The sequence below is a fragment of the Oryctolagus cuniculus genome, chromosome 7, assembly GCF_051225735.1.
Source record: "Oryctolagus cuniculus isolate XC-2025 breed Fujian yellow rabbit chromosome 7, ASM5122573v1, whole genome shotgun sequence".
NCBI lineage: Eukaryota > Metazoa > Chordata > Mammalia > Lagomorpha > Leporidae > Oryctolagus > Oryctolagus cuniculus.
In genome coordinates, this window is record NC_142873.1 from 94,359,482 (window position 1) to 94,381,405 (window position 21,924).

Genomic DNA, 21,924 nt, shown 5'->3' on the forward strand with positions numbered 1-21,924 from the left:
GGCGCCCCAACCGGGACTAGAACCCGGTGTGCCGGAGCCGCAAGGTGGAGGATTAGCCTATTGAGCCACGGCGCCGGCTCTCACATCAATTCAATCTTGAAAAATCTACATTGCTCCAAGTAATAAAATCAAGTATAATTCCAAGAGAAGGCATTGGAGAAGAATCAAACTGAGTTTGTAAGGCTCTGCATTTGAGCTGGATGGCACAAATATGTATGCTGTATTAAGGTCACTATGTTCTTAAGCACTTCAAGCTGAAGATGTCACCTTTGTCTAGACGTCTGCTCATGTTTGATTGGCACAGTGACTAATGGGTTGGTTCATTAACTTGTGAAACCTTTTCTAAAACTTTTTTTTTTTTTTTTTTTTTTTTTTTACAGAGTGGACAGTGAGAGAGAGACAGAGAGAAAGGTCTTCCTCTACGATTGGTTCACCCTCCAACGGCTGCTGCGGCCGGCACACCGTGCCGATCCGAAGCCAGGAGCCAGGTGCTTCTCCTGGTCTCCCATGCGGATGCAGAGCCCAAGCACTTGGGCCATCCTCCACTGCCTTCCTGGGCCACAGCAGAGAGTTGGACTGGAAGAGGAGCAACCGGGACAGAATCCAGCGCCCCAACCAGGACTAGAACCTAGTGTGCCGGCACCAAAGGCGGAGGATTAGCCTAGTGAGCCACGGTGCCGGCCTTTTAAAAGTTTTTAAACAGAGAAAATCTATGTTTCTCAAGGTTAGCAGATGTACTAGGAGAAGTGAGGAGGCTCTTTGAACTCTTTAAGATAACATTAAAATGTTTTGTTTCATGTTTCTGTGACATAAAAATATTTTCTAGGGGCAAGCATTTGGCCCAGCAGTTAAGATGCCAGCTAGGTCATCATGTCCCACACAGGAGTGCCTGAGTCCTTGTCCTGGCCTGGGGTCCTGCTTCCAGCTTCCTGCTAATGCAGACCTTCAGGGGCAGTGGTAATGAATCAAGTAATTGGATCCCTATCACCTACACGGGAGACCCTGCTTAAGTTTTTGGCTCCCAGTGTTGCCCTCATCTCCCCACGCCTGCTAGTGAAGGTATTTGGAAGAGTAAACCAATGGGTGAGAGCTATATGTCTGTCTGTCTCTGTCTCTCTGCCTAACATATAAATTACATGTCACATATATATTATATATTCTGGTTCATGTGAATGATTCTTTGAAAATGAGATGGTGCCACAGGATCTCCGGGCTTCACTTTGTCCTTGTGGCTATGGTCACTATAGCAACAAATAGTAGTTTAACTTTGTCTTGGACTAAGAAAACCTAATAAGTAAATGATGCATTCCCAACAAGTGAAAGCAATGACTTCAAAATATGCTTACAAGTAAAGAGCTCACAGAGCTTTTACTAAAGAAGAAAGTAGGAAGAGAAATGAGTCATACAGTACATGGCAGGTATATCATCAACATCTAGGACCATATGAAGGAACACAGGAACGCAGGAAATTTTGCTTTGAGCTACATCCAATAAAATATCAAATCAAGAAGGCAAAAGTAGTGCAGAGGGTGGGAAAGCGGGGTTCTAATCTTTCAAATTGGTTTAATTTGCAAGTCCTGTTTTTCCTTTCCCAGAAAGTGAAAGTTTCCCTCAAGACCTGTATCACATTCATCTTTGCTATAAAGTCTCACTTAACCAGTCTGTTTAATGGGATGCGATCACAGGACAATACAATGGTATACTCAAATTAAGGTATGTAGTTATGGTTTAATAACACAACTTGAGTAGGTAGTGGTCAGGGTATCATAAACAACAAATATGAGGGATCTTCAAAAAATTCCATGGAGGGGCCAGTGCTGTGGCGTAGTAGGCTAAGCCTGGAGTGCCTGCATCCTATAGGGACACCAATTCATGTCCTGGCTACTCCTCTTCCAATTCAGCTCTCTGCCATAGCCTGGGAAAGCACAGAAGATGGCCCAAGTGCTTGGGCCCCTGCACCTGTGTGGGAGACCCGGAGGAAGCTCCTGGCTCCTGGCTTCAGATCATCCCAGCTCCAACCGTGGCGCACATATGGTGAGTGAACCAGCGGATGGAAGACCTTTCTCTCTGTCTATAACTCTGCTTCTCAAATAAATAAATAAAATCTTTTTTAAATTTTCATGGAAAATGCAAATTATGAAAAAATATGTAACAAACGATTAATATCCAGAATATATCAGCAACTCTGAAAACTCGACAACAACCCCCAAAAAAATCAATCCAGTTAAGAAATGGGCAAGGAACCTGAATAGACAGTTCTCAAAAGAGGAAGTACAGAGGCCAGTGCTGTGACCCAGCAAGTTAACGCCCTGGCCTGAAGTGCCAGCAGCCCATATGGGCACTGGTTAGAGACCTGGCTGCTCCACTTCCGATCCAGCTCTCTGCTGTGGCCTGGGAAAGCAGTAGAAGATGGCCCAAGTCCTTGGGCCCCTGCACCTGCATGGGAGACCTGGAAGAAGCTCCTCGCTCCTGGCTTCAGATCGGTGCAGGTCCGACCATTGCAGCCAGTTGGGGAGTGAACCATCGGATGGAAGACCATTCTCTCTCTCTCTCTCTCTGCCTCTCCTCTCTCTGTGTAACTCTGACTTTCAAATAAATAAATAAATAATCTTTTTAAAAAAAGTCCAAATACCCAATAAATACATGAAAAATGCTTGACATCACTAGCCTTCAGGGAAATGCAAATCAAAATCACAATGAGATGTCATCTCACCCCTGTCAGAATGGCTACCCTCCAAAAGACAGAGAGTAACCCATGCTGGTGAGGATATGGAGATGAACTCTCTTTTACACTGTTGGTGGGACTGTAAATTAGTGCAGCCACTATGGAAAACATTAGGGAGGCTTCCTTAAAAACTAGAAGCTAGAAGTAGACCAGTAATCCCAGTAACTGGTATATACCTAAACACATGAACTCATTGTATCAAAAAGGTACCTGCACTACCATGTTTATAGCTGCATTATTTAAAATATCTAAAATATGGAATCAACTAAGGTCCATTAACAGTTGGATGAATAGAGAAATTGTGGACTGTTATTCCTCTATGTAAAAAAGAATGAAATTCTATCATTTGCAGCAAAATGGTTGGAACTAGAGGACATCATGTCAAGTGAAATAAGCCAGACACGGAAAGACATGTGAGAGCTGAAATTTGAAAAAAAAAATGCTATGTGTATCAGTTTTGCTGCAAAATCAGTGTTTTTTCAAACTTTGTTTTAAATATTTGTCCAATAAATTGAAAGGAATTATATACTACTATAATATTAATGATTTTGTGACTTTTTAAAATTTACTTATGATTGAAGTTTAACATCTTTTCATTTGATTTTTTTAAGACTTATTTGAAAGGCAGAGTTACACAGAAGCAGAGGTAGAGCGAGAGAGAGAAAGAGAAGTGTTCCATCCTTTGGTTCACTCCCCAAATGACCACAATGGCCTGAGTTGGGCCAATCCAAGGTCAGGAGCCAGGAGCTTCTTCCAGGTCTCCCACGCAGGTACAGGGGCCCAAGGACTTGGGCCACTTTCCACTGCTTTCCCAGGCCATGGCAGAGAACTGGATCAAAAGTGCAGTAGCCAGGATTTGAATCAGTACCCATATAAGTTGCTGGCACTGAAGGTGGTAGCTTTACCTGCTCTGACACAGCGCCAACCCCTTGATTATTGTTTATAGCCTTTGTCTATTTTTCCTGCTAAACTATGGTCTTTTTTTTAAAGATTTATTTATTTATTTGAAAGAGTTACACAGAGAGAGGAGAGGCAGAGGGAGAGAGAGAGGGAGAGAGAGAGAGGTCTTCTATCTGCTGGTTCACTCCCCAGATGGCCTCAATGGCCAAAGCTGCGCCAATCCAAAGCCAGGAGCCAGGAGCTTCTTCCGGGTCTCCCACGTGGGTGCAGGGACCCAAGGACTTGGGCCATCTTCTACTGCTATCCCAGGCCACAGCAGAGTGCTGGATCGGAAGAAGAGCAGCCAGGACTAGAACCAGTGCCCGTATGGGATGCCAGCACTTTAGGCCAGGGCTTTAACCCGCTGCCCCACAGCACCAGCCCCGACTGTGGTCTTTTTACTTTATATTTGATGAACTCTTTATGTAGTAGAGACATTAGTCTTTCACTATAATGTTAAAAATGTTTTCTCAAAAATAAAATAATCATAATATTTTTTAAAATGCAGTTTTATAAACTATGCATGGATTTCAAAATTTCTTACACCAAAATAAACTTACCTTTTAATTCCATCTTCCATAGACATTTTGAAGTCTTTGTAGTATAGTACCCCAGAACTGTTTTTTTCCCAAATTTCAAAGATATGAAGAATTAGGAAGATATGAGAATCACCTTAAGAGGATCTGGGACATTTACTTGAAGGAAACTTCTAAACAGAGGCAGTCTGGAAGGAAAGCACTGGGGAAATGAATAGCCTGACCCAATATTACCCATAAGGCCGAAGCAAAAAGGGCTCCTGCTCTAACCCTCCTTCAGCTGAACAACACCCTACAGGTGGGGAGTCTAAGGTGGGCACAACTCATGGCCTCCCTCGCAGACCATAAGGCTTTGGATACTTAGCATCCTGGGTTTTCCCACCAAGATGGCCCCCAGCCTACCTCCAGAATTAATATAGGCTTTCCAAAAATCCAGGCAGCCAGGTTTCCTATGCTGGAGTGACAGCCAAGGAACAGGTCTTGGTCACAGGGTAGGGGAGCAGCTATTTGTCAGGGGTAGGGTGCAGAATGACAGAGCTATGTAGGAAAAGAAGGGGATTGGCTTTGTTTTGTTGTTGTTGTTGACAGGCAGAGTGGACAGTGAGAGAGAGAGAGACAGAGAGAAAGGTCTTCCTTTTCTGTTGGTTCACCCTCCAATGGCCACTGTGGCCGGCGCACTACGGCACCGCGCTGAACCGAGGCCAGGAGCCAGGTGCTTCTCCTGGTCTCCCATGGGGTGCAGGGCCCAAGCACTTGGGCCATCCTCCACTGCACTCCCGGGTCACAGCAGAGAGCTGTACTGGAAGAGGAGCAATCAGGACAGAATCCAGCCCCGCGACCGGGACTAGAACCCAGTGTGCCGGCCCCACAGGCGGAGGATTAGGCTATTGAGCTGCGGTGCTGGCTGGGGATTGGCTTTGGACATGGATCTGTTTCTCCCAATATCCCTGAATTGTAGTGTGGAACTCTGACAACTTGAAGAAATCTAAATTTGAACTTAGGATTTCTGGTCACTATGAAGATATGTTGGCCAAAATAGGAACATAGAGCTGAATCATTTGATAGTTCATTTAAAAACAATTAGTGTCTGTGTCTGTGTGTCTGTGTGTGTGTGTATGTATTTGAAAGGCAGAGAGGCAGACAGAGATGTCCCATCCACTGGTTCACTCCCCAGTTGGCTACAATAGCTGGGGCTGGGCCAGGCCAAAACCAAGACCAGCTTCCTGATAATACACACCCTGGCAGGCAAAAGATAGTAGCTCAGGTACTTGGGCTCCTGCCACCCACTTGGGAGACCCAGATTGAGTTCCAGGTGCCCAGCTTCAGCTAGGACCAGCAGCAGCTATTGCACACATTTGGCAAATGAACTGATGGATGGAAGCTCTGTCTGTGTCTGTCTCTGTCTTTCTGCCTTTCAAATACCAAAATAAATATTTTTTAAAAATCTATGCGAGTCATAAGAAAAGTTCTAGGATTAAATTGATTTAAGCTTATATGTCTTTCAGAAGTAATATTATGTTGTTGATAAGAAAACATATAGCCATAAAATGAATCATAAAATAAATGTATTAACTTGTTTTTCTCAGCAAATGTAGACACTAATTACAACAAGTAACCTTGAGAGTTCTAAAGAAACACACAGTGGTACCTTACTTTATCTCCCACCCCAACCCCATTATGTATGTACCCACTAAGCAAATACTTGGCAGAAAATCAACACAGGAATTAGTTAAACCATATGCAGTTCTCCTTGGAACTAAAGATAGCATGTTTTATAGTTGCATGGCAACAATGAAAACTGAAGGTGGCAAGTGGAGGGAGGGGAGAACTCTTATTTAGTAGAAATTCAAATACATTTTGTTAGAAATAATTGGAAATAAAGAAAGGAAGTGAAGTAGACACACAGTTGGAAAAATAAAGTTAGTAATCAATAATCACCTAATGTGTTTCTGGCTTAGTGCTCAGTATTTTTGTCATTATATTTATTTATTTAACAGAGAGAAGTAGACAAAGTCCCCAGATGCTCACAAGGGCAAAGCTACTGAAGACAGAAGCTGGGAATGTAGTGCAGGTTTCCCACGTGGGTAGTAGGAACCCAATCACTTGAGCCATCACCACTGCCTCCTAGGATCTACATCAGCAGAAAACTGGAATCAGGAGCTGCAGCCAAGGATCCAACCCAGGTAATGTGAGCTGTGGGCAACTGAACTGCTCTGCTAAATGCCCACCCCTGGTGCTCAGTTTTTTACACACATTATCTTACCGATGTACAGATGGAAGCCACCCTCTGGCATAGAGTCCAAATTATTCTGCATCACCAAGATTATACTACATAAAACATTAAGATGGCAAAAACAAATGTGAACAGTTAGCTAATTTAACAAAAGTTCTTGTACAATGAGATAAATATGCGATTTAGAGAGCAGCCACATCCAAAACGTCACACATTAATCATTCAAGAACTGTATATAAAATTGAAAATAGCAACTGGTTGACAGATAAGCCTAGATTTATTTCCAACCTCAGGGTCAGAAAATAATTACATTTATACATAACCCAAAATAGTGAATTAAATAAAACTAATACTTTTTATGAGAAGAAAAACCCAGGCTGCTGAAGATAATCATTATAGTAGTCTTAAGGTCAAGATATAGCAATGATAAAATATAATTTCTTACAGGAAGAATAAACAGTTCACATTAGAGCAGAAATTTTTGAGTAATTCTACTATGGACCAAAAATACGAAACCAGGGGCCAGTGTATGTTCCCACCTGGAAAGGGAGAAGGTAACAGATTGTCCACACCTGAGAGTTATTAGCTGGTGCTGAAATAATTTTTTCCTACTACTCCATTTTTCAAAAGACTAATTGATTTGAAAGACAGAGTTACAGAGACAGGTGTGGGGTGGGGAGAGAGAGAGAGAGAGAATCTTCTGTCACTGGTTCACTCCCCAAATGGCTGCAATGGCCTGGACCTGGGCCAGATCAAAGCCAGAAACCTGAAACTCTGTCAGGGTCTCCCATGTAGGTGGCAAGGGTCCAAATACTTGAGCCACCTTCTGCTGCTTTTCCAGGCACATTAGCAGGGAGCCAGATGTGATGTAAAGAAGCCTGAATCAGAACTGACATTCATATGGGATGCTGGTGTCATAGGCAATGGCTTAACCACCATGCCACAATGCCAGCCCCTCCAGCTACTCCATTTTAAATTTGAAATAAATGCAAATGATAGATTCTCAAAGGTAGTCGACTATCTTTCATATTGTTCCTTGGTTTCATTGGGGAAAAAACGCTAGTAAATGTTATCCAAAAATAAATCTTGTCACAGTTGGCAGTTAATTTTAGAACATTGAGCTTATGCAGTAAATTTATTAAAATTAAGAATTTAACCTGAAAACGATTCATTATAATATAACCTCAGTAACTTAAGATAAGGTAATTCAGGTTTTGCCATAATTTTAGCAGAGGCAGAGGTGTATATGTACCCAACAGAATGCAGAAAATGTTGATTTGTGTGGGCTACAGATAATCTGATAATCCAAAAGGAACTTTTGAGTGTGCATCCTGTTGTCTACATTCCTTTCAAAAGTCAAGTCAACATTTTGAATTGGTGAGTTTATTTCTTAAAAAAGAAAAAAAAATTAGTGGTAAGGATTGTTACAGGGTCACTACACAGATGGATCATTCTCTATAATTTCCATGACTGTTACGATTGAGGGAAGCAGTTTGGGATACCAATGCAGAGCATAGATTAAAAGGCATGGATCAAGCCATGTGCTCTAAATACTATAACAGTTGACTCTGATCATGGACAAGTCTTTCAATCTCTCTTGGATAATTTTTCATACTTAAAAATGTTTACATCTTATGGTATATATGAGGATTACATGAAATAACATTTGTAAATCAGGATGCATGTACCTACACATAATTATTAAGAAATGTTAATTATTATTTAGTAGGTGTTCCTAATGAAAATGAATGTTAAGACACTGAACGTTCTGTGTTTTTGATAGTTTTCATATGGCATGTTTCACTGTGCCCTCTTTTTTAATGACTTTTATTATTTATTAGCGAGAGAGAGAGAGAGAGAGAGAGAGAGATCTTCCATCTGCTGGTTCACTCCCCAAATGGCCATCACGGCCAGGGTGGGGCCAGGCTAAAGCCAAGAGCCTGGATCCTCAGCTGCTTTCCCAGGCATGTTAGCAGGGAGCTGGATCAGAAGTGGAGCAGTCAGGACTCAAACTGGCACCCATATGAGATGCCCACATTCTAGGCAGTGGTTTAACCCACCAAGAAATAATGCTGGTTCCTCAATGTGATCTTAAACTTTGAAAATAGACTATCTGAATATGTTATATATTTAAATTATTCAAAAAATAATGCCAGTCATTTTGGACTAAGACAAGTTGATTTAGGGGCAGACATTTGATGCAGTGGTTAAGATGCTACTTGTGATGCCCACATCCCATATCCGTGTCTGAAGTCAACATCCAGCTCTGCTTCGCATACCAACTTCCTGCTAATGTGTTCTGTGGGAGGCAGCAGGTGATGGTTCAAGTAGATGGATCCTTGCCACTCATATGGGAGACCTGGATTAAGTGCCTAGCTCCTAGCTTTGGCCTGGCCCAGCCCTGGTACAGATGGAAGATTTCTACCTGTCTCTCTGCCTTTCAAATAAACATAAATAGATAAATTTAAAAATAGAAAAGTTTGTTTGAAGAATATTAGTTATCAGAAAAATATTAAAATACTTGCAATCTGATAACTTTTAGTATAACATGAAATTTCAGCATTTAGCCAATCATAACATTTGAATCTATTCATTGAATTAAATCCTGAAGTACATTTACTTGACAAATGAGTATTTCAAGTTATAAACTATACTGGATAGTAATCAATCTATATTCATGATATACTCTGTATTTAATATTTCTTTAATTTAGGGATCTCAAATGCTTTGTAAAAAGTCAGAGTGACACAAAATTTTAAGGCAAAGCATTCAAGCATGGTACCTGGCATTTAAAAAGTACAAAATACTTATTGAAATAAGTTGTTTCTTTCCTACTTCTCTAATTCAATTGCTAACTCTAACTGAAGGATTTTAGTCTCCTAACAGTGTGTGTGTATACACACACACACACACATTTTACTTCGAGAGGCAGACAGAGAAATCCCTTAAGTTGATTCACTTCTCAAATGCCTACAACAGCTGAGGCTAGGCGAAGCCAAAGCCAGGAACTGAATCCAAGTCTCACCACATGGATGTCAGGGATCCAATTACTCGAGTCTCCAGGTTCTGCTTCACCAGACCAGCATTGGCAGGAAGCTGGAGTCTTGAATGTAGCCAGAGCTGGGACTTGAGCACTCTGATGCGAGATGGAGACGTCTTAACTGCTGGACTAAATGCCTGTCTTAACACCATCATTTTGATTGTTTGATTGGTCTCATTTCTCCTGTGCTGTATCTTTGCCATCCTTCTGCCATCCCTCTACCTGTGAGTGAGCTTAGCAAACCTGCATTTGATAGTGTTATTTCTCTGTTTAAAAAAGTGCTTGTTTCCGTTGGCTATACCAGGAGTACTCAAAGTGTTGTTCTCAGATCAGCACCATCAGCGTCACCTAGGGACTTTTTAGAAATGTGAATTCTCAGGCCCCACCGCAAACACAATCCATGTTTTAGCAGATCCTCTAGGTGATTGTGATCCACACTAAAGTTTGAGAACCACTGGCTTGCAGGATAAAATCCATAAACCTCAAGATAGCATATATCCAGAATGGGCTCCACACCTCCTCTTCTCTCTCTCTCCCAAATCAAACTATATACTTTCACCTTGTGTTCTTTGCTCATGGTTCTTCTAGAAAGCATTTTGCCAACATAGCAGTCTCATAACTCCTTGCTCACTTTTCAAAATTCAACCCAAGGACATCTGAAGTAGTGTGACAAATAAAGGTAAATGGAGCCTCCAATAAACTTCAGAGGCCCTAGGATTTTGGCCTCTGCTGCCAATAACTATTTTCCCTTTGGAAAGCACTAACTCACTAATGAGTTCTGGTAGAAACTTTCCACCTGGGGCCGGCGCTGTGGCTCAGTGGGTTAACGCCCTGGCCTGAAGCACCAGCATCCCATATGGGCGCCTGTTCAAGCCCCGGCTGCTCCTGTTCTGATCCAGCTCTCTGCTATGGCCTGGGAAAGCAGTAGAAGATGGTTCAAGACCTTGGGCCCCTGCACCTGCGTGGGAGACCTGGAAGTAGCTCCTGGCTTCAGATTGGCACAGCTCCGGCCATTGCAGCCAATTGGGGAGTGAACCATCAGATGGAAGACCTCTCTCTCTCTCTGCCTCTCCTCTCTCTGTGTAACTCTGACTTTCAAGGAAAATACATTTTAAAAAATCTTTAAAAAAAAAGAAACTTTCCACCTAATCATAAGATACCAAGTGATTATGCAACTGGAACTACTCCTTGTGAATTGAATGTTACATGAACAACCTAATATTCAAATTGAAGCGTGCATTTCATTATTAATAGAATTAATGGAATAATGCATTATATTACTAAATAGAAATGATACATGCAATACTGGGCTTAAGAAAGAAAAGTACAAGCCTGTGCTGTCCACACACTGGCACAAGCCAAATGTAGACACCTGCTGCATTACATCCCACCCATGAGTGGCCCTAAAAGACACAGCAATGAGAAATCTGCCCCCAGTGTTCAGAACTTAGTTCACTTTATTTTCCACTTTTCATGGAGCAAAAAAAAAAAAAATGGTCTTTGCCCACTTTACCCTGGCTCCTCTACCTGATAACGTAAATTGAAGAAGGGCCTACACCCGGGGCCCCAGCTGAATCAGTGAGATTAAGGGCGTGGGAGAAATACACAGGACACAGAACCCCAGGGACTCAATAAACACTACTGATATTTCTAGCTTTTTATCCAATAGGCCACTCCTTTGTCAAAATTTTACTTTTAAATACTTAATGAGAATCCTCATGGGAAGAAATAATTCTCCAGCCCAAGGGCTTTAGAAAGTAAAGAGGAGGATGAGTGATTACCTTAGGACTTACAGGAAATTTGACATTGGTCTTCATCAACCTCTTACCAAGGCTTTTGTATTGCCCTGATGATACTCTCCGGTTATCAGCATCTGCAGTCTGGTCTGTTACATAAATTTTGGCAGTGGAGTTGAAGGCAATGTCTGTTACAAGGTAATGCTAGAGAAAGTGCCAACTTAAAAAGCTTTCTTCCATCTAATGCTCTCACTAACCTGCCACCTATCAACACTAACACTCAAACAGGTTCAAAACAGCCTTAAAGGGAAAAGCACTGTGGCACAGTAGGTTAAGTCTCTGATTGCAGTGTCAGCATCCCATATGAGTGTGAATCCCTGTGGCTCCACTTCCGATCCAGCTCCCTGCTCATGCACCTGGGGAAGCAGCAAAAGATGGCCCAAATCCTTGGGCCTCTGCACCCACATGGGAGGCCAGGAAAAAGCTCCTGGCTTCTGGCTTCAGACCAGCCCAGCTCGAGCAGTTGTGGCCATTTGGGGAGTGAACCAGCAGATGGAAGATCTGTCTCTCCTCCCTCTGTAACTCAGACTTTCAAATAAATAAATACATCTTTAAAAAAAAAAAAAAAAAGCCTTAAATCGCTACAGGATTTCTCCTGCTTCCTCTAGCTCTATGGTTTCTAGAAGGTTATGAGGGAGGTAGATTGTAGTCCCTGCTGCTTTCATATAGAGCCAGGAACTGGAAACCCTCAAGTTCTCATGAATCTAATGCTTGGCAAGTAGTTTTCACTTAAAAGCTTAATTAATATTGAATCAATAAGTTCTAGCAACTGAGCTCTGAAACTAGGATTCTGAATCCACTTTCAAACAAAATGATGCTGTGACTAATGATAGCCAAATTTACTATTGAGCCATAAACTATTTTACTTTTTTCTTTAAAAGGGGTAATACACATAATAAGTGAAACAACTCTGATTTCTTTCTGCATTGTGAATGGGAAATAAAGAAAAGCATCCTGTTTTCTAGCTTAATTATAAGCTTAAGTATCACTATGTAGTGATTTACCTAATGGATCTACTATCTTCCAAATACCTCTAGTCAACTAGTACTTCAGGGAAAAAAACTTTTAGTGTTTCTGAAAATATATTTTCAAAACCTTTGGAAACATATATATTTAGCAAACATATATACGTATATGTGTGTGTGCACATACACACTATTTAATGCAAATTAGTTTTCTAATAATTTCTAATGTTTTTATAAGAACAGTTATTACACAGTTTCTTGACTGATGCCTGAGAGATGTATGTGTGTATGTAGCCCATTTATTTATTGCCTAGAAGCACATTTTGGACTGAAGTAGCAGTGATAAAGAGGGCAGGGATGAGTACATACCATAGACGTTAAATCACTACTTGCTGCAACCACATCCCATATTGGGGTGCCTGGCTTGAGTCTCAGCTACTCCACTTCCCATACAACTTCTTTGCTACTGCAATTCTAGAAGGCAGCAGTGATGACTCAAATGCTTGGGTCCCTGCCACCCACATGGGAGACCCGAATGGAGTTCCAGACTCCTGGCTTCAACCTGGCTCAGCTGTGACTCTTGCATTTGTTTAGAGTTAACTAGCAGACGGAAGATCTCTGTCTCTTCTCTATCTCTTTGATTTTCAAATAAAATGAAAAAAAAAAAAAAACCAAGAGGAAAACTACCTAAAGGCCACATATAAATACTATATACAGTTTCCTAAAATGTTAAGATTCCACTGAAGGTTTTCAAAGGGAAAACATTGAATATAACAACTTGGAAAACATGCTTTTTCCTATATTATATTTGTGACCATGAATGATGATCACAAAATTAAGAAATAATGTGAAAATAGAATTCAGTCAGATATTTTTAATGGTATTTTTTCTCATATGTAATATTAGGTGAAATGGTTGGGATGCTGGCAAAGAGAGTGAAAATTTTCTTTAGTAAAATTTAAACTTTAAAGTTTAAAACAAAAATTTGAAAAAAAATTAAGTAAAAACATGCTTCATTTAAAAGTTAACTTTTTTGGAGTGAACATTTGGCCTAGCAGTTAAGACACTGGTTAAGATAGCCACATCCCAGTGCAGATGCTGTGGCGTAGTAGGTTAAGCCTCCATGTGAGGCTACCGCATCCTATATGGGTGCCAGTCGGTGTCCCAGCTACTCCTCTTTTGATCCAGTTCTTCTGATTCAGCTCTCTGCTTATGGCCTGGGATGGCAGTGGAAGATGGCCCAAGTACTTGGGAGACCCAGAAGAAGCTCCTGGCTCCTGGTTCCTGATCAGCCCAGCTCCAGTCAGTAAGGCCATCTGGGGAGTGAACCAGCAGATGGAAGACCTTCCTCTCTGTCTCTCCCTCTATCTGTCTGTAACTCTAAATCTCAAATAAATAAATAAAATCTTTAAAAAAAATACCCACATTCCTTATCAAAGTGCCTAAGTTTGATTCATTGCTCTGCTCCTGCCTCTAGCTTCCTGCTGATGGCACTCCAGAAGGCTGTGGTAATGACTCAGTATTGCATTCTTGCCGTCCATGTGGGAGACCTGGACTGAGTTTCTACCTCTTGACCTCAGCTTGGCCCAGCCCTGGGAGTTAACCAGCAAATGGAAGTTCTGTCACTATCCCCATCTCCCTAACCCCTTCTCTCTCTCAGTCTCTCTCTCTGCCTCTCACAAAAGTAATTTTTTAAATATACAGATATAAACAGAATTTCAAGGAAATCTGTATGATATTGTCACAGCTAACATGGGGCCTCAATTATCTATAATTATCTTAAGTTGGTGAGAGAGGAATGATCTCTATAAAATAATATTTTATTAGAATGTATCTCATGATTATAATAATAGCTATGAATATATCTACTGCTATTCCAACAATCAAATAATCAACAAAAAACTTCTAGTCAGGACCAGCGCTGTGATGTACTGGGTAAAGCCACTACTTGTAGCGCCAGCATCCTATATATATGCCAGTGTTTGTCTCCACTGCTCCACTTCCAATCCAGCTCTTTGTTCATGGCCTAGGAAAAGCAATGGAAGATGCCCCAAGTGCTTGGGGCCCTGCTACCCTCATGGGAGACCTGGAAGAAGCTCCTGTCTCCTGGCTTCAGCCTGTCCCCAGCACTGGCTGTTGCAGTCATCTGGGGAGTGAACCAGTAGAAGGAAAATCTCTCTGTGTGTGTCTCTCTGTAACTCTGACTTTCAAATAAATTAAAAAAGAAAAAAACCTTCTAGTCAGTATTAAAAATGAATTCAAACCAATTGACAATTAAGTTTTTAGTTTTTGCCCTTGATATCCTTATGAGAATTCCTAGGAGTGTTTTTCAAGTAGGAGAATTATTTCAAAACTGTAGGTCATAAAATAAATATAGGGTTATATAATTAAAAGAATTTTGGAAACTGGAGTTAAATTTAAAAACATCAGGGGCCTGGCACCGTGGCTCAATTGGCTAATCCTCCACCTGCAGGGCCGGCATCCCATATGGGCATTGGGTTCTAGTCCCGGTTGCTCCTCTTCCAGTCCAGCTCTCTGCTGTGACCCAGGAGGGCAGTGGAGGATGGCCCAAGTGCTTGGGCCTCTGCACCCGCATGGGAGACCCGGAGGAAGCTCCTGGCTTCTGGCTTTAGATCAGCACAGCGCCAGCCGTAGCGGCCATCTGGGGGGTGAACCAACAGAAGGAAGACCTTTCTCTCTCTCTCTCTCTCTCTCTCTCTCTCACTGTCTGTAACTCTAGTTGTCAAATAAATAAATAAAAAATCTTAAAAAAATTAAAAACATCAGAATCAATCCATCTAAAAAGAGTAGGTAGTGTTTTATGAAACTTCCATTTCACCTACATATCAAGGTACTCCAAAAGGTTTGTGGAAAAATGGAATTATTCCTATGAGTAGTTTAAATTTCAAATCATTGTTAAACAGTAACACTACCTAACTTAAATTATATGTCTTATATACCATGGTATGTTATTGGCATAAAGAGCATAAATTATTCTTTTCTTTTGTCTTTGTTTTAAAGATTTATTTACTTATTTGAAAGGCAGAGTGACAGAGAAAGAGGGAGAGCCACAGAAAGAGAGATATCTCCCATCTACTGGTTTACTCCATGAGTGACCACAGTGGCCAGAACTGGTCCAGGCCAAAGCCAACAGCTGGAACTCCATCCAGGTCTCCTTAACCGCTGTACCGAATACCTACCTCAATTTCTCATCTTTTAAAAAGTCACTGTCTGAGGTAGGCATTTGGTACAGTAGGTAAGACACTGCTTGGGATACCCACATTCCATGTTAGAGTGCCTGGGTTCAAGTCCCAGTTTCACTCTCCATTCATCTTCCTGCTAATATGCACTCTGGGAGATACTAGCAGATGACTCAAGTAGTTGGGTCACTGCCACTCATGTGGGAGACCTGAATTGAGTTTCCAGCTCCCGGCATTACCTGGCCTAGGCTGTTGTGGATATTTGGGGAGTAAACAAGTAGATGGGAGATCTCTTGTCTGTATCTCTCTCTCTTTCTCTATCTCCTTGCCTTTCAAATAAATAAATTTTTAAAAGGTCACTATCCTAAAATATTCTTTACTAGGAATATAGTTTTTGCAAGCTACCTGGGACCTAAAGATCATCTTATTAATTTTTTTTGCCAGTGATGAAAAACTAAGGCAGTGAATACTCCACTCTTCTTGTCGAAGAGTTAAAACCTGGAGGGTCACCCTCCTGGGAAGGAGAGAACCTCGGCATTTCTGGTCCTGCTGGAGCTACCTGTTGTTGAGGCTAAATTCCAGGTTAGTGTGGGAGAGAGTTGAGTGAGCCCTTCTTCTACTAAAAGAAATAGGATGGAAAATCTTCCTTGGGCTCAGCACCACTGACAATGCTAAAACCTTCAGTGCACTTATCCTGGCTTTTGGGCCAGGGGTTCCATGCTAGGAGAGACAAACTTAGAGACCTGTGGCTGCTGCCCATCCCCACCAACAGCAATGGTTTGCAAAGAGAGAAAGGGGAAAGGAGTAGTCTGGGAGGAGCCTTCTGGGGTTAGAAGAAATCCCAAACAAAATTTCAGAATTATTTTTGTAAAGAGTGAAACTCTCTGCCTTTCAATTAATAATTTAAAAAAATCAAAGGAGTCAAAATTGCTGCTTATAGGGCTGGCGCCGTGGCTCACTTGGTTAATCCTCTGCCTGCGGCACCAGCATCCCATATGGGTGCCAGGTTCTAGTCCCAATTGTTCCTCTTCCAGTCCAGCTCTCTGCTGTGGCCCGGGAAGGCAGTGGAGGTTGGCCCAAGTGCTTGGGCCCCTGCACCCGCATGAGAGACCAGGAGAAGCACCTGGCTCCTGGCTTCGGATCGGCACAGCGCTGGCCACAGCGACCATTTGGGGAGTGAACCAGCACTGTCTCTCACTGTCTACAACTCTACCTGTCAAATAAAAAAATAAGTAAATAATTTTTTTAAAAAAGCCATGACAAGTAACAAAGTCTTCAGTGCTTTTTTTAAAAAATTGCTGCTTGTAGAACAATTTATGCCCTGGGGCATTGTTATATACAGTAGAATAATCAGTCAGCAATTAATAGAGCTTACCACCTGGACATGGTTAGGGAAAGAAGGCCAAAGACAGCTCTGTCAAAACCATTTCAGTGGGATAACATACTCTATATGCTGAAAGAAAAAGTTGTCAACCAAATCCCATACCCAGCAAAGCTATCTTTCAAAAAATAAATGCAGTAGTGTAGTGGTTAAGCTGTGTACATCCATGCAGGAGGTCCAGGGTTTGATACTCAGCTCCAGCTCCTGACTCTGACTTTCTGCTAATCCAAGACCCTGCGAGGCAGCAGAGATGGCTCAAGTGTTGGGTTCCTGCCACCCATGTGGGAATCCAGGATTGAGTTCTCATCTCTTGGCTTCATCCCAGATCTAGCTCTGGCCATTGTGGGCACTGAGGAAGTGAACCATGGGATGGGACCTCTCTTCATCTCTCTCTCTCTCTCTCTGTATGCCTCTCAAATTATATACATATATATATGGACCAGCGCTGTGGCAAAGTGGGTAAAGCTGCCACCTGTGGTGCCGGCATCCCATATGGGCACCGGTTCAAGTCCCAGCTGCTCCATTTCCAATCCAGCTCTCTGTTATGACCTGGGAAAGCAGTAGAAGATGGCCCAAGTCCTTGGGCCCCTGCACCCATGTAGGAAGACCCAGAGAAAGCTCCTGGCTCCTGGCTTCAGATCAGTATAGCTCCGACTGTTGCAGCCAATTGGGAATGAACCAGCGGATGGAAGACCTCTCCGTCTGCCTCCCCTTCTCTCTCTGTGTGGCTCTCTCTTTCAAATAAATAAGTAAATATTTTTTTAAAAAGTACATGTAAATAAAAGGCAAAATAAAGAAAATTCAAGATAAATAAAAACTAAGACTGTGTTGATAGTGGAATCTACCTTACAAGAAACATGAATAGAAGTTCTTCAGGCTTAAAGCAAATGACCCCAGACAGTAATTCAAATCCACATGAATGAAGAGAGCTAAGAAAGGCAATAGTGTAATTATAAAAGATACTATAAATGGAGGCTGGCACTGTGGCATGGTGGGTTAAGCTGCCTTATGCAGTGCCAGCATCCCAAATGGGTGCCAGCACAAGTCCCAGCTGCTCCACCTCTCATCCAGCTCCCTTGTGCCTGGAAAAACAGTGGAAGATGGCCCTAATACTGGAAAGCCTGCACCCATGGGGGAGACCCAATGAAGCTCCTGGCTCCTGGCTTTGGTCTGGTCCAGTCCGGGCTGTTTCCATTACTTGGGGAGTGAACCAGTGGTTGGAAGATCTCTTTCTGTGTTTCTCCCTCTCTCTCTGTAATTGTGACTTCCAAATAATTAAATAAATACATCTTTAAAAAAGATATTATAAATGCATACTTTCTTCTCTTAACTGATTTAAAAATCAATATGCATAGAATGTATTGTGTTTTTTTATTTATATTTTTTTTTGACAGGCAGAGTGGACAGTGAGAGAGAGACAGAGAGAGAAAGGTCTTCCTTTGCCGTTGGTTCACCCTCCAATGGCCGCCGCTGCAGCCGGCACACCGCGCTGATCCGATGGCAGGAGCCAGGAGCCAGGTGCTTTTCCTGGTCTCCCATGGGGTGCAGGGCCCAAGCACCTGGGCCATCCTCCACTGCACTCCCTGGCCATAGCAGAGAGCTGGCCTGGAAGAGGGGCAACTGGGACAGAATCCGGCGCCCCAACCGGGACTAGAACCCGGTGTGCCGGCGCCGCAAGGTGGAGGATTAGCCTAGTGAGCCACGGCGCCGGCCCTGTATTGTGTTTTTTTAAAGATTTATTTTATTTATTTGAAAGGCAGAGTTACTGAGAGACAGAGTCAAAGAGAGAGAGAGGTCTTTCATCCACTGGTTCACTCCCCAGATGGCCACAACGGCCAGAGTCATGTAGATTCGAAGCCAGGAGTCAGGAGCTTCTTCTGGATCTCCCACGTGTGTGCAGGAGCCCAAGGACTTGGGCCATCTTCTACTGCTTTCCCAGGCCATAGCAGAGAGCTGGATTGGAAATGGAGCAGCCAGGACCGGCGCCCAAATGGGATGCTGGTGCTGCAGGCGGCAGCTTTACCCACTATGCCACAGCACCAGCCCCTATATAATGTATTGTTTGAACTATAATGTAGAAATTGATATATTTACTGTGGGGAGCAACTTGGAGCAACTCGGACTAGACTAAGTTACTGGAATTAAGACTTATTCTATGCATCTGCTCTCCCACAATATGGCGCTGAGAAGGGAAACAGTTCAACCAATAAACTGTAGGACCTGCTCCTGATTGGAGGAGAGCAGCGTACTTGGCGTGTGGGTAGCAGAGTTGGGATTGGTGGAAGAGGACTATAAAGGAGGAGAGAGACAACATGCACCAGGAACATCTATCTGAAGGAACACCTGTGCAGCCCCCAAGAGAGCCGGTCGGTGGTGTGCCGCTCCCCCGCAGAAGTGGGGAAAGTGGCAGGGGGAACCGCCCTTCCACGGAGGTGGAAGGGTCGGTAGCCAACCCGGGAAGAACTAGCAGCAAACCCGGGAAGGGCCAAGCAGACAAAAGAACAGCGCAGGGTCCTGTGTCGTTCCTCCACGAAGATGGGGAGCGACATTTACCAATAACTGCATAAAGGAGGTAGGTAGAAGCCATGCTGTATTGAAGAAATCACATTAGATGATGACTCAAATCCACAAGAACAAATGAAGAAAATCAGAGAGATCACTAAGAAGGCTAATACTACAAAAGCTATAAATACATTTTTGATTTCCTACCCTCTCTCAGCTTTTTAAAAAGACATAATGCCATGTAAAGTAATAATTATAACTATGTACTGTTGGGTTGACAATTATAGATGTAATATATATAATAATACTGCAGTGAATAGGGTCACGGCAGAAGGGTGGAATAGCTGCCACCTGCACCCAGGAGATGCCTACTCTCGACCTGAGTTGCAAAGTCAGTTCCTTCTGAAGGCTTGAGGCAAGAACGCTCGGTCACCTTGGTGATAGCAGATCCAGCGCCTGAAGCTTCAGGAAAAAGCTGGAATTTTCAGGAAAAAACTGTGTCCAGAAGTGAAGTCAACGTTCCGGGATGTTCTTCCAAAACAAGGGCAGTTATCTGTAAAAGACATAACCACAATGGTGCTGTGTAAACCCAAACTTTTGCCCTTAAAATTTTTGACTCTGGAAAACAGGAGAAAATGCAGCAAGCAGCACAGGATACAATTCGCCAACAAGAAATGACAGAGAAAGAATAACGGCAGATAACACACATATAACCTAGCACTTTAGGAAATAGCCACCCTAGCTTGCCTACTGTTAAACGGTAACTAGAAAATAATCTGGATCAGTATGCTGAAAGAAATATTTGTTAATAAAACTGATATTCATAGAAATACAAAAATACCCAAGATTGAGAAGACCTGTATTGGTGGTTTTTTTTTCCTTAAACCATGTTTTTAAAATTGCAAATTATATTCACAATTCCTGTTGGCTATCAGTTTTATAAGGTACCATTATTTTTTTTAATATTTTATTTATTTATTCGAAAGTCAGAGTTATACAGAGAGAGAAGGAGAGGCAGAGAGAGAGAGAGGTCTTCCATCCGTTGGTTCACTCCCCAATTGACCGCAACGGCCGAAGCTGTGTCGATCCGAAGCCAGGAGCCAGGAGCTTTCTCTGGGTCTCCCACGTGGGTGCAGGGGCCCAAGGACTTGGGCCATCTTCCATTGCTTTCCCAGGCCATAGCAGAGAGCTGGATCAGAAGCGGAGCAGCCAGGACTAGAACCGGCGCCCACATGAGATGCTGGCGCTTCAGGCCAGGGCGTTAACCCGCTTTGCCACTGCGCCGGCCCCAATATAAGGTACCATTCTTAGCATAAGCATTAAATGAAACTTTTTTCATACAGAGGATAATCTCAGGCTTTTACATTACCTAAATTAAAGTATTTATGTTAGAAATTTGAGAGTTTTTTAAAACCAATTTTTGGTGCCGCATCATGTTTATACTATTTTACCTGACCAGTAGTGGACACTAATGATCTAATGATGATAAAACTGTTTCTTAAACAAATTTGACTTTTAAGAAACCCTAATCTATTCTGTAATCAACTAAAGCTCTTAATTGTACTGATTTTAAGGACTTAAGAATTACTTGACTACTTTTATGATTCAGGTATCAAACACAATTAAAAATCTGAAAAATGGTTATTGTAATTATCTAAAATAATGTGGTTTTGAAAGAGCCCATGATATGAACATGAACATTAAATTTGGAGTTTTGATTCCAGTAGACTTATCTCAACCTATAATAGGTATATTCCTAAGAATACCTTTGTAAATTATTAATGTAATTCTTGGTTAGTTTGTTGGAGCTGATAGGCAGTTTAAATTAGCACAGAATTTTAGATCTTGCCAAATAATTAAGTTCTATGAGAGGTTAGAAATGTGTAATTCTTTTTTTTTAAAGATATTTATTTATTTGTGAGGTAGAGTCATAGACAGTGAGAGGGAGAGACAGAGAAAAAGATCTTCCCTCCGTTGGTTCACTCCCAAGGTGGCCCCAACGGCCACAGCTGCACCAATCCGAAGCCAGGAGCCAGGTGCCTCTTCCCAGTCTCCCATGTGGGTGCAGTGGCCCAAGCACTTGGACCATCTTCTACTGCTTTCCCAGGCCACAGCAGAGAGCTGGATTGGAAGAGGAGCAGCTGGGACTAGAACCGGCGCCCATATGGGATGCTGGTGCCGCAGGTAGAGAATTAACCTACAGCATCACGGAGCCGGCCCCAGAAATGTGTAATTCTTTAGAAAACTATTATTGATAGAAGGTAGTATTTTCTCAGACACTGAATAAATGTAAAGCTTTGAGTCTCTGGAGAATAATTTTTTATAACACTAATCATTTTGGTAATATAATTTAAGAATGATTAAAGCTATTATGTATTTATAGAAATTTCATTAAGCTTTGGGTCAGATCAGTAAACAAGAGAGTCAAGTGAGCATCCATTTTCCCCAGTGTAATCTTAATTACAATTTACTATTGTACTTTCAATTTAAAAGTGTACAAGGATTTTTTTATAAAAGTTTGGTAGAAGCACAGCTTAAATTCACCAACTTCAAATGTGCTTCCCTTACATGATTTAAAATTTGTTACGTGAAATTAAAAAGTTGTTC

General features: G+C 42.1%; 1 pseudogene; it reads left to right on the forward strand.

Annotated features, from left to right (window-relative positions):
- Positions 1-960: 960 nt before the first annotated feature.
- On the forward strand, positions 961-20,030 carry LOC103350270 (BBSome-interacting protein 1 pseudogene; annotated as a pseudogene).
- Positions 20,031-21,924: the final 1,894 nt, after the last annotated feature.